The sequence below is a fragment of the Octopus bimaculoides genome, chromosome 4, assembly GCF_046866305.1.
Source record: "Octopus bimaculoides isolate indiv1 chromosome 4, ASM4686630v1, whole genome shotgun sequence".
Lineage (NCBI taxonomy): Eukaryota > Metazoa > Mollusca > Cephalopoda > Octopoda > Octopodidae > Octopus > Octopus bimaculoides.
Window position 1 is genome coordinate 122,694,507 of NC_142931.1, and position 14,538 is coordinate 122,709,044.

General features: G+C 34.9%; 1 long non-coding RNA gene across 1 annotated transcript; it reads right to left on the bottom strand.

The window, feature by feature from the left end:
• Nucleotides 1-7,101: 7,101 nt before the first annotated feature.
• LOC106868139 (uncharacterized) lies at nt 7,102-13,914 on the bottom strand. Its single transcript, XR_001409226.3, has 2 exons — nt 13,371-13,914; nt 7,102-7,599 (listed from the first exon to the last, which is right to left on the bottom strand). It is a non-coding gene; the product is annotated as an uncharacterized LOC106868139 (long non-coding RNA).
• Nucleotides 13,915-14,538: the final 624 nt, after the last annotated feature.

Below are 14,538 nucleotides of genomic sequence, written 5' to 3' on the forward strand. Positions count from 1 at the left end.
TAAAAGACAGGCCGTCATACAAAGAAAAGTATGTATGTGAGTGATACATGTATGTGTATGTGAGATATTACAGCAGATAGAAAGAGTCAGTAACACGTGAGAGTTTTATACCAGTTCTTGAGTACACAATTGGAAGAGTCTGTATATGAAAGGAGTTGAGGCTGTGTGTGGCAATGCTGATCACTAGTTATGATGTCGTGGCTTCCATGCCGGGCCGTGATTCTTGTTATACAGATGTTCGTCGTTCGTCGCTGGCTGAAATCTCTTGTCTGTTTATTATCGTGGTGAAGCTGAGTCACCTAACAGAATCGAAGAGAGAGATGTGCCGCGGTGGTTTGGATTGGTGTACATAGAAAGTCGTGTTGACGCTGGTGGAGATTGATGCTGGTTAGTAGTAATCGTAGAATCGTGTTGGTCATGACGATGATGCTGGTTAGTAGTCGTAGACTCGTGTTGCTGATGTGGCGACGGCGGTGGTAATCGTTGGCTGGACGAAGCTGTTGAAGTGGTCGCTGGCTGCTGCTGCTGCTGTCGTGTGGTACACGGAACAGATCTCAAAGAGAAACTGGACCGAGACAAATTTGCTGGGTATGAGTTGATCTATTTATAGCGTTCAGGGGGCTCCAAGACCGTAGTAGAAAAACACTATCGCGTGACCTTATTAAGGGCTGTGATTGGTCAGTTTGCGTTCTGGCGGGAACGGTTCGAAGAAGTTGCCGCTTCGAATATTAATCAGTCACGTGATGACAAGGAGATGGGTTCTCCGCTACGCCCGCGCTTGTTTATATTTAAATGAGATGATTGTATGTAATGGCGATAGTAGTTTGTATCTAATGGCGATAGGTAGTTTCACTACATACATATATACGACGGGCTTCTTTTAGTTTCCGTCTACCAAATCCACTCACAAGGCTTTGGTCGGCCCAAGGCTATAGTAGAAGACACTTGCCCAAGGTGCCACGCAGTGGGACTGAACCTGGAACCATGTGGTTGGTAAGCAAGCTACTTGCCACACAGCCACTCCTGCTGCTGCTGCTGCTGCTGATGATATTATTTAGCCCCAGGTCAACCTGATCCAGAAATACTATGTTCAAACAATTCCAGCTATGATCATTCCATATTTTAATCAGACATCCTATATCTATGACTGAATCATTATTTTTTTGAAAGATACTATGTTCTAATTTCAAGATGTGCAAAACAAGGATTCCCAGCCTGGGGTGCTTGCACTCCTTCAAGTTGCAAGATGGTAATTTGGTGGCTGTGACAAAGATGGAAAGGAGATGCTTTATTAAAATCAAATTTCAGAATAGATTAATTATCTCTTTAAAATAACTTTATTCTATCAAGAATACCAAAATCCCTTATTATTCTACCTTTGCAAATTTACCCAAATTATTGTCAAATGTAATTTATTCACATTGTTTTGAATTAATCATGTATTATTTTGTAGCCATGAGATTTTCATAATGTAAATGCTTATTTTTAGAAGGACATTGCAAGATAGGTGTGAGAGGCTACATCTGGCTGGTTTGAACATAGAACAGGTAGAGTATTTATGCCAGATATGGCTGGTTTGAATGCTAAAGGGTTAAGCCTTGTATGATATCCTAAACATCACATCATGAAGGTATCCTTTATTGATAATATAAATGAAAACAACTATTTTGCAAGTGTAGACAACCTTCAGAGTTTTTCAAGTATTTTATGTTGGCTGTTAATTATTTGATAAACTGCCCATTATTCTAGCATTAAATTTGCTAGTTTTAAGGCAGCTGGTAAAATCGTTAGCATGCCGGACGAAATGCTGAGCAGTATTTCGCTTGTCACTATGTTCTGAGTTCAAATTCTGCTGTGGTCGACTTTGCCTTTCATCCTTTCATGGGCGATAAATTAAGTACATGTGAAACACTGAGGTCGGTGTAATCAACTAGTCTTCTCCCACCAAAATTTCAGGCCTTGAGCCTATAGTAGAAAGGATTAAATTTGCTAGTTTTAGCTTGCTGCAGAGTGGAATAAAAGAAAATTACTTTCTTCTGCTACCTATAAACCTGATCAGTGTAAGAGTAAACCAAGCTTGTAAGACTAGGAACATGAAGGGAAAAAAACTTGCTTTTCCTACAAATGAATAGTTATATATTGTTATGCTTGGGAGGGGTTTAATTTTGCCAATTAAACACATGCACTATATATTTCAGCTTTATTACTATTATTTTAGTTTTTTTTTGTTCAAGTTCTTTCATTACACATTCTGAAATAAGCAAAACAAGAGGAGACATGTGGGACAGAGAGTTGCAGAAGAGGTCACAAAATGTGTGATGAAAGAACTTTGACAAAGAAACTAAAATAATAGTAATAAAACTGAAGGGAAGACCATATATATATAGTGTACGTGTGGTTGGATTTTGCAAGTTTTACATATTACATACCACCACCACCAGATGATTTCCTTATGGAACAGAAATTTATTTTATTCTATGAATTTTATAAACAAAAATATTCCATTCCTACTTCGTGGTTGAGCAGCTAATGACACGAAGAATATGTAATCATGAAAACAATTGTCCCAGCAAATAAACCATGCAATAGGAAATTCCATGTTTAAATTTCAGAATCAATCTGTAATTTGAATGCAACCCAAAATAAAATATTTTTGTTTGAGGGTCATTCTCCCCCATCTCTGTTTTTTTGCAAGCATACACATGCCCTCCAATATCACACACATGTGATAGTGTTTGCGTAAATTTGTGATGAAGTAAGTTGATCAGATACCATAATCTATGTTGTGTTTTGCTCACTGATATCTGTATTTTGCATCACTGTTTTAATATACAATTATTTGAATATATGTTTTTATTTATACTATTAATCTGTGATATATAAGAATTTATTTACTTAATCTGAAATATCATATAAGCATGAACATATCTAACATATCGCTAGATGGAGGAATGAAATAATGCAAAAATCCTTGTGTGATAAGTCTATGTTGCTTTTTAACGAATAAATTAAAGATATTGTGTTTAGTTCTACATGTTTCACTTATATGTTTATGCTGTAGAATTGCATCTTTTTAGCTTCAAATATTTTGAATTCTATCATTTGTAATATTAACCTAAATACAAAACAGACGGCTCTATCTTTGATAGAGTTTGCAAGAAGTCTTATCTTACAATAACAAGACTCATATACATCTAATTTTTGATTTTAAAAAAATGATAACCTATATATTTAGCTGCAGATTGGCTTAAGAAAGGAATAGACTTTTGGCTATTCCAGAAGCATTGCAGCTGCATTTCAACACAATCTTTCTATTGCTAAAAGTTTGACAGATTACTCAGGTCATTTGCAGCTTTAAACATTCAGCTGAGAGAAGATATATGATAGCAGAAAGAGAAACTCTGGCAATTGTTGATCCCCTTAATAGAGCAAGACATTTTGTTCTAAGGTGTGACAATGTCATTGTTGTTAACAACAATCATAGGTGACAGATCACTTGAGAATATATTAAATGATCACTTAAGAGATCTGAAAAAAACAATACTCTGTGCTACAAATTATGTATGATACATATTTTCTGGATACAAAAAAATAAAACAAAAAAAAGTGTCTGCTTCTCGCTATCCAACATTCAGAGTACTTTAAAAAAAAGTGTTCAGTGAAAGATTCGACTCAGAAATACAACCAAATATGTTCAGCCGATTTAAATAGATCATTTCTGAGAAGTTACTACACCGTACTTTATCCTCTTATCTCTATGTTCTTTTGGTAACGTTCAGTAGGTTTGATCTGTGATGTGATGACGTAATAAATGATATGGATTCCCATGGTAACGAAAACAAAACAAAATGGTAATGAAATTTTTTGGTAAATGTCATTTTTGAAGATTTTATTTAAGACATGACTGCTTAAAGACTCAAGAAAAGAAATATATAAACAAGAATTTAACGAATGAAAAATTTTCTTCCTGCTCACATGATATGCCTTTTGAAATTATTTTGTAATATTAACTTGCAATATCAACTACCTTGGTGTGTGAACACAAAGTACTGAAAAAGACATCGTAGCAAGGAAAGCTCTTGCCTGGAGTGCATGCCATAAACTGAGAAAGGTATAGAGTGCAAAGTTAGCAAGGAAATTGCAAGTGAGGTTATTTCTGGCAACAGTAGAGTCTATTCTTCTATACGGGGGATAAAGCATGGACGCTCACTAAAACATTGAAGAATCAGTTGGACGGTTGTTATACGAGGATGCTCAGAATGGCACTCAATGTCTCCTGGAAGAGTCATACAACAAATGCCGACGTATATTAGGGACTACCAAAAGTAACAGTGAAGACACAGGATAGAAGGATGAGGGTAGCTGGACACTGCATCAGACACACCGATGAAATTGCTAATAAGCTAGTGCTCTGGCAACAACGGAAGGAAGAACCAGGAAAAGAAGGAGGAAGACGACCTATATCGACAACTTGCTGAAGGATATTGGTATGGAAGGGATACAGGAGCTGAGGGCCATTATGGAAGATCAAGATGAATGGGGAAAACGTGTAGAAACAATTTTGGGGCGTTCTGAGGCACGATCTAGATAGATAGATAGATAGATTAAGGTGGCGAGCTGGCAGAATCGTTAGCACACGAGGCAAAAGGCATAGCGGCTTAGCATCCGTCTTTACGGTCTGAGTTCAAATTCAGTCGAGGACGATTTTGCTTTTCATCCTTTCGGGGATCGATAAAATAAGTACTAGTTGAGCACTGTGGATCGAAGTAATCGACTTATCCCCTCCTCCAAAATTTCTGGCTTTGTGCCAAAATTTGAAATCAATACGAACTTGTTTTGACTCAATGATTTCGTTTTTCGTATAACCTGTAGCTTACTCACCCATCCGCTCACTATTCCGAGGAGGGTCGTGTGGGGTAGACTTTTCAGAAGCAACTGTCATTACATTTTTCGGATAGATTCCTATGCTTGACCAACTAAGACTATGGATATTATCCGACCACCACATTCTTGGTCTACCCCAAGGTCTGCTGCCTGTTGGCTCGGTTTGTAATCCAGTAGGTTGTTTTTTTTTCTATCTAGATCAGTATAGCCCAATAACCTGTTAGCATTGAGAACAATATTGGTCTCACATTTTGGCACAGCGCCAGTAATTTCGGGGAAGAAGGATAAACCGATTGCATCGATCCTAGTGCTTGAGTAATACTTATTTTATCGACTCCCGAAAGAATGAAAAGCAAAGTCGACCTCGCCGTCTTTTTTTTTTTAACTTGGAACGTAAAGATGGATGAAATACCATCTTTTGTCATTTGTAATAATAATCTGTTACATATTTGGTCATATATTTTGTTACATCCGTGAAGAAATACCCGTAGGAGTTTTGATTAGAGTGATCCCGACTCGCCACGAAGTGACCTAGGCACTGTGGTCTCGAAGATATCCTCTATAGCACACGTGGAATATTACATGCAAGATCAGGCAATAAAAATGCAACGGTCGGCTCTTAGCCAATCTGTTCGGCATTGTCATTTTCCGTCACTTCGGCTGTTGAGATCACAGATTTTCATCTACTTGTGTCGCCGTGGGTTCTTTGACTTATTTTATTTTTGTCGAGATCCGTCCTGATCAGTGAGAACAGGCTTTCCTTGCTGGTAAGGACTTTCTACTAAATAAAAGGTTCAGGTCTTTTCCTAAACATGACTGATCACTCAAAAGTGGGACAACCAGTATCTTAGGAGAGGCACTTCACTCGGTGAAAAGTTTTATCTCTACACAGACTCACATTTTTCAATATTTTTTTTATATACATGCTTTATGGTTTATATTCTGTACATTATTGACTAATTTTTATTGTCCTATTTTTTGTATAATACTTCAAACTCATATATACTGATTCAATATAACCTAACTTTTGTTGTGTTTTTCCTGTTTTCTTTTTTTCTTTCTATATGCTTACTGAATGACAAATCTACATTTTGAACTAGTAATCTTTATTGCAAATGGTTATTTTTCAGAATTGAATTAAATTATCCCTTTACACTAAATAATTTCATTTTTCTATTACTCTAAGGTAGTTTCATCTCTCTGCATTATTTATTTTTATTTTAAACGCATTTTGTGGGGAAATAAAAGTTGCAAATTTTGAATAGTTAGACGAATTATTCAATAAATTTCTAATGTAAGGGAAATAACTCCAAATAGAGTGTTATATTTATTTAGGAGTTATTTTTCATTAACATTATAGGTCTTGTATTTCAAGACGGTAATTTTTTTTTTTTTGCCAAATATACACGCACTATATATTTTTTTCTTTCTCGTTTATTACTGTACTTATCTAATTATTTTAACTTATGTCCATTGTCCGGAAATTTTTCATCACATACTTGTGACATCTTCAGCGACACTTTTCGTTTTCGTGTGTGTTCTTGCTCCACTTATTCCATTCTGTTCTTCTAAGGACGTTCTCTTCAATTTTTAAGTATTTTGAAGTCTTCTTGTAAGGAAGGAGATGGTTTCTAAGATACAGTACTCCATCATTGGAATGTAGGTAGCAAAACAAAATCACATTTCGAACTCGAGAAAAGACTTGCATATATATGAATAAGTATAAATATATAGATGTTTTCGATCTAGTTTGGATTCTTTGCCATCAAATTTGATGGCAAAGAATCCAAACTAGATAGAAAACATCTATAAATATATACTTATATATAAATATATAAGTATAAATATGTATGTATGTATACACACATTGACCACATTCTAGTATTCACGTCTATATTTAAATACGTCATATATTATTAAATATAACGTATATAATAATTATTGCCTAAGACAGGGGTGGGGAACTTTTTTCTTCGTGAATGCCACCTTACAATTCATCGCCCCTCTTTGAGGCCGCATTGAACAAATATTTGTTTTGTCATTTTATCCCTAGGCTTAGGCCGCTAAGTTATTTAATAGTAATGTCATAAAAAAAAGATGGGTAAATAAAAATTGGAAATATGACATTTTCAAATATTTTACTTAAGTAGGAACTTTTTTTTATAAGTAAATGAATAATTATCTTTTTAAAAAAGTCAAGCTTAGAAACACCGAGAATATGAAATTTTGAAATATTTTATTTAGGTATGTATTTACTCGTTATTCAAATTAACGACTTCTTTGAGTTTGCTTCTTTTTTTTTTTTTTTGAGAAAACATTTTGATATCAGGTTCTAACATAGTGGTTCTTAGTATCAATTGGTCCTATTTTCCAAGCAAATATGCATCTTTATAGCTGGCTTCTGTCGCACCATTTCCTTGATGTAACACAGAATGGAAAAATTGTCTTTGCTTTTGCTTTCCATCTTTCAGTTTCAGCAGTGCTATCTTTCGGGATTCACCCTCTAATTTGGTATATTTTTTTGCCTTTATGAAGAACATAATGCTGCTGTGCATTGAATTTCTTAACTGTTACAATTGCGGTATCACAAAGCAAACAAGACATTTTGCCTCCACTATTCACTAAAAAATATTGTAATTCCCATTCTTCATTTTCTTCTTTCAAAGTTCGTTTCAATTTCTTCGACATACTTATGGATTGAAAATTGTTTTTATCCTGGAATACCGATAAAAAATAAAAGGATGATAATAAATTAGTAAGGCCGGTTGCACACTGATCCAGAAAAACCGATCTCAGACAAGATACGAAGTTTATATTCGTTAGGTTCATAGAAAAATGCTTCTAATTCCTGGGAGCGACATCACTGAACACAGTTATTTTTTCTCTCATCTATGTGTGCGTGCGTGTGTGTGTGTGTTGTAAATTTATGCATGAAAAACTATAGACAAAAAAAAAATCAAGGTCTTAAAAAATATATATTAACATTTACATCAAAGACTGCAGAAGGCCACAGGTTCCCCATCCCTGGCCTAAGACAATAAAATGTCACATAAGCTCTGACGTGTCTGCCAAGGATCGATACCAAGCCTAATTTTTACGCTGAGTAATAGAAGTCGTCATTCTATCTCAGGTATCATTCCAATGTGATTTGATATATGTATTATGGTTTTGCCTTTCATCCTTTCAGGGTCGATTAAATAAGTACCAGTTAATCACTGGGTCGATGTAATCGACTTAATTCCCTTGTCTGTCCTTGTTTGTCCCCTCTATGTTTAGCCTCCTGTGGGCAATAAAGAAATAAATATTGATACATAACGACATCGTATATCTGACATTGAGGGTATTTGAGAAACTATAGGAAGAAGTGATCTAGTCACTAATGTAACTAAATGCTACCATATTACCTATGAGAGACTATTAGTTTCAATAATTTTCATGAAAGGTTCTAATGTTTTCATTTTTGACCTGATGACGTAATAAACAATATTTTACGGAAACATAATCGCAGTGGACTACATCGGTAAATGCTCCAAAGCTCATCACTACATGTCTTGAAATGGCCACCAAACAGATTGATTGGAAAAGTAACCTCAACTGTAAGCTACTAATACATCTCTGATTCGCAAATGTGTTAGTAGCTCATCGTAAAAGCATCAGACTACACTGATAGAGCTAGATATCCAGAGTTCAACAGTGAACCACAAAAAAATCCGACGTTCTTTTTTTTTTTTTCTTAGTGAACCGCGTACGGGTGTACTTGTCCAAATTTACCCAAAAAAAAAATTTGGTCCGAAAACGTAGCATAAGACCGAATAGAGATGGGAAGTGATGAAATTGAAGAGAGGAAGGAGTAGTGAATATATGCCGGGACATGACAGCTGAAACCTCGCGCAGATTAAGAGCAGGATGGAAAACATTTGCTTTGATTAAGTACAGCTGGAAAAGATCCTGCGTACCAATCTCTTTAATAGCACAGTCCTATATATCTGTGCTCCTATATGTAAATGAGATATGGACTACTTCTACCACACAGAAGATCATGGAAAGACCCATGTTAAGAGTATCGTTGGAGGAACATACCTGAAATGGAAACGGTATATGAATGATGTGATTACGGAATACCGAAAACACAACTTCCGCTAATATCGAGTGGTATCCAATAAATTGGAAACGATTGCTCTTAAAACCTTCAAATCCATGGGTTGATAACAATAAAAAAGAATTCGAGCTGGAAAGGAAGAGAAGGGCGCAATCAAAGGCGAAAGAGAAGTGTATTATGGCCAGGAATATATAAGTCTGGTAAATAGAGTCGGAAAATGTCATTTAAGAGAATTTTATCTAAGATATTTTTATGAATTCTTAATGAATTTAGAAAACGAATATACAAACGAAATTTAATGGCTGAAAACAAAAGAAACTTATTTCTATACACGAAGTTTTAAAAATAATTTGTACTACTGTGTTCGTACCACCGATTTCGTTTTCCGTTTAACCACCCTGCGTGGTTATATTTATATACTTATTTATTTTATATTGAATTTTGAAGTCTAGTAAGATGGTTCCCTTTACAAAAACATATAAACAATAAAAAGTGTAATTGAAATGTCAATCATCACATTTTCATTTTTATCATCTTGCAGTACAGATGGCAACAGATGTTAGTTTGTTTACGTACCCGTAATCTAGCAGTTCGGCAAAAGAGACCGATAGATTAAATACTAGGATTACAAAGATTAAGACCTGAACATCTATAAGATTAAGACTTGAATATCTATAAGATATTTGATAAACATTTAAATCTAGGGTATCTACTTTCTAGTAGCAAATATAACAATATCAAACACAACTCACATAAGCACACACACACACCTTTTAAGGTATCATCAAGGTGACGAGGTAGAGTTCATATTTTTTTTTTTTTTTGCAACCTCACCGACACTGATAGATCGATATTGTTGATGTTCATGTTGAAACTTGTATCAGTAGACATCTGACAGAAGAAACGAGAAATACAGTAGATTCCAGAGGGATAAGGTTACTGGGTGGGGTTAAAGTTGATAGTACTGGTTTAAGACGTCAGAGGGTGTTGGCTAGGTATCATAAAACATACCAAGTGATATGGTTAGAACGTTTGACCTGGAGATCCAAAACAACTACACCACGTAATTCTTTTACTTGTTTTAGTCATTAGACTGCGGTCATGCTGAATTTTTTGGATTTTTTGTCGAATGAATTGTCAGTAGCACGTATCATTTAAAGCCTGGTACTTATTCTATCGGTCTCTTTGCCAAACCGCTAAGTCACAGAGAGTAAGCACATCACCGGTTGTCAAGCGGTGGGGGGGGGGGGACATACATAAACACACACACACACACACACGACTGGCTTCTTTTAGTTTCCGTCTAAGCTTCGGGAGCGAATGCCAAGCTGTACAACATGTCGTTTCCAAATTTCTGGTAGAGTGAATTGTGTCATGGGACTTTTTCTCACAGACGGTGTCCAACTGAATCTACTATACTGTGTAGTCGACAAAATGAGAAACAAACAATGCACATCCGCGAAATTAAAAATATAAAATGGCGACAATTTACCCATCGTACCCTGTATATGTATGTATGTATGTATGTATGTAATCCAAAATTAGGGAATGGAGTGGATGAAATCCAGGCTACATATGTTTCATAGCTGGCAGAACCTCGGAAGTAGTAAATACCCAAACGAGGGGTAATCTCTAATTGTGGATTTTTATTCGCATACACACCAACCCCAGCTACCAAACGTAAACTATAAAATAACTTTTATCAGCTTATCGAAATTCGATATGGAAAAAATGTCCAGCCTTCTACGTCAATAAACCACTATTGTTCTTGAATGTTTTTTTTACACCTTCTACGGACTGCTCGAAGCTTACTAACTTCCCACACCTTGATCTTTGGGTTTTACCTTTATATGTTGTGTGTATGTATATATATATATATATATATATATATATATATATATATATATATATATATATATATATATATATATATATATATATATATATATATATATATATATGTATATATATATATACAAATAATATATGAGTATATGCATATATATGTACATGTATGTACATACCTTCATCTACATGTATATATAGATGCATATCTGGGTACATGACGTTGCAAAAAAACATGGACAAAATGATAAACAAGGTACAGAAAACACAGAGGCCACATAGAGAACATTTACTTCATCAGCTGCCACTATTATAACACTGGCGTTTCGAAGAGTTAGGGCAGGACGCATCGTTACAATGGCTCTTCTCACGGACACAAATTAAATTTGTTCCATGGAGGATAGTGGCGGACGGAAAACAGAACAGGAAAACGAAACAGTGAAATAAACAAACAAAAAGGCTATACGGCCAGACGTGAAAAAGTATGTGTATATTGAATGCTGTGAAGCACGAACTGGAATGAAACGGGACGAGGAATGTTCGTGTGTGCTTGGCGAGGCCAAGATATGAAAAGAATTAGTAGCTGGACACATGTGACCAGCGAGGGGTAGGGAAAAAAAGGGGAGGAAGTAGAATATAAGTGAGCAACGAGAGACATATATATATATATATAAAATCAAATTTTAAAAATACCATTGATACAATAAGCAAAATGTGACGTGAGTCACTTGTAATAACACGGGTACAAACACATTCATGAAACTGTTGGAAGAATTCACATATTTTTGCAATATTTGTTACTATGAAAAAATAATTGGTTTAGCAAAACGTTTTACTTCTCTGTTATACAGCGATGTTGTAAAGAGAGTATTAGAGAAGGCTATTTCAAACTTAAGCCTTATTGAGTTTCAAGAAAACTAAACTTGTTTTCTTGTATTTGATATCTAACTCTTTTTTTAAATCCTAATAGTAAAAATATATAGTTGCAGTCCTGTTGCTTTTTATCAAAAGTATTTTGCAATTAAAAACCTAGCTAGACACATTTGAAGATTATTACCAAGAGGATTCTTCTGACCTTTGCTTCTACATTGCGAGAAACATTGCCAAATGGTTTAAAACAAATGTTTCTTTTCCACTTTACAGTGTTAGATTGTCTCTCTTGGTGCGACGTTGTGAGCGTGAAATTCTCATTACAGAAGTTTTGTTTCAAAAATGCTCTGATGTAATAATAACAATATATCCACGGCAATAAAACAACAGCACACATACATGCATGCATGCATACATGCATGCATGCATGCATGCATACATACATACATACATACATACATACATACATACAAACATATTTGTAAACAATAGACCTGATATAATGATTTGGGATAGAGAAGAGAAACTGTGTACAGTTGTGGAAATCAGCTGCCTAGCGGATGTTAACATATAGCTAAAGATCAGTGAAAAAGAGAATGTCTACGCTGAACTATCGAGAAAATCTGAAGTTACACTATCCAAGTTCAGGTTTATACCTGTAATTATTGAAGGCACTAGGATATGTAACACACTGCCAATCTCGAGAAATTAGGCTTCTGTCCGGCCAGTTTAATACACTTTGATTTTATCGGAAATTTCTACACAGATGCGAAAATTATTACCACTTTTGAGAGAAATTAATACACCCGTATATACATAATCACATGTATATAGAAAATCAATACCGTTTTAAGGCTTAATCAAGGTGTAAGAATAAATTTCATGCTTTTTGTAGGTTCACCGAGACTGGTTAATCGATACTGTTGATTTTCATATGAAACGTCTGTCAGACATTTTCAGGAAGAAACGAAGGAATACAGGGTATTCTAGTATACTGACGTTGTTCCGAAGACAGATTGCCTAATGTTGTTCGTGCAGGGCTGAGGCGGGAGAGGATGAGGTTAGCTATTTTATAGCAAACGCGCTATGGTTTATCGGATGACACGTCGATATACCATCAATTTGACCTGAAGATTCACAACAACAACAATAATAACAACGCAACTTAACTAAAATAAAGATAGCTTGTAAAAAAGAAAGTTGTGACTATATTTTTCCGCATATAGTTTATAGTAATATCTGGTTTATAGCAACACCTGGTTTATAGCAAAAAAAAAACTGGTTTATAACAATACCTACTTCAGTGACATGCTAATTAATAACTATAAAAATATATTTATAAATCAGAAATTTTCAAAACAAATGTATAATAATGAGTATGTTACAATGAATAAAACGTGACGTGTCTCCCTTCTAGCAAAACAAGTACAAACATATTTATGAAACTGTTTGAAATCATTCATATATTTAAACATTATTGCAATATTAAAAGTGTTGCGAATAAATTGATCCTGTTATAGGGCAAGATGGTGAAGAGAGTGATAGGAAGGTAATTTCAAACTTAAACCCATTGGTTTTCGGGAAAGCTAATCTCGTTTTCTTGTTTTTAGTAGAGAGAAATTATATTTTAAATACTTTTTTTTTACAATATAAATAGAAATATCAAATATACTTCGAAAGGAAGATAACTTTAAGATTTGTGTATATGTCTGGAAAACATATTTGCTGTGTGGTTACTGCGTATCGCAAGTATTACAATTAAAGACCTGACTAGACATATTTAAAGATCATTGCATCGCAGTTACTTGGTGACATTTGTTTTTACACTACGAGAAAAATTGCTACGTGTTTTAAAACAGATGTTTCTTTTTCAATTATTATTGTTGAGATAGTCAGCAATGTGTATGTCAAGGTTGCTCTAACGAGTTTTACTTCAAAAACGCTCTGACGTAACAATTAAAACATCCATGGTAACAAAACAAAAACGCACATACATCTATGGAGAGAGAAAGATAGGCATATTCTATTTGTTTCGTTATTATTATTATTTTCTTTTTGTCCCTCGTTCCTCCTTGTTTGTTCGTCTTGTTTTGTTATGTCGGATCTTGTTCAAAACGGGGGCACCAGTTTTCATTTATGTTTTATGTAGTGTTTTTGGTACCGAAAGACTTTCAAACTTCGTATACTTATCTATTTTGTGTTATAGAACAGAAAAAAATGTTTGTATTCGAATTTATTTCATGTAAAAAATTGTCTTATTTCGATAATTTCAACCAATCACTGACAAGTATTCAGCTGTTTATACTTACTCCTTTGGCAGTTTAAGCGGTGTAAAGCGTATTTAATCTCCATTACTTCTGACATTTTGCAGAGAGGCAACACACGTGTGTTCGTTTTCCCTAACCCTAACCCTAACCGACTTGCTCCTTCCCTCAAAAACCAGGCCTTGTGCCTATAATAGAAAGGTTTATTAGCTACTGCCAATATGCTTCAGCGATTTTTTGACAAGGAAATAATAATTTTATCACCGCCAGAATCGTTTGAGAATCGTTTGTTTACGTAGTCAGCACTTAATTTTTACGGCTGAATGGACGTCAGCCATTGGTTGAAATTACAGAAATACGACAACTTTAACATGAAATAACTTGCGATGTACGTTTTTTTGTTAAGAAGACTAAGAGAAAAAGATGTTTTATATGACACATTCTACCAGTGTCTCAAGTTTCAAAGTGTTTCGTTAAGAAAATACTGGTGCCCCCGTTTTGAACAAGATCCGTTATGTCTCCATCGCATTGCCAGCAAGTTCTCCTGTTAGTTGACTTCATGGTGGATGCAATATT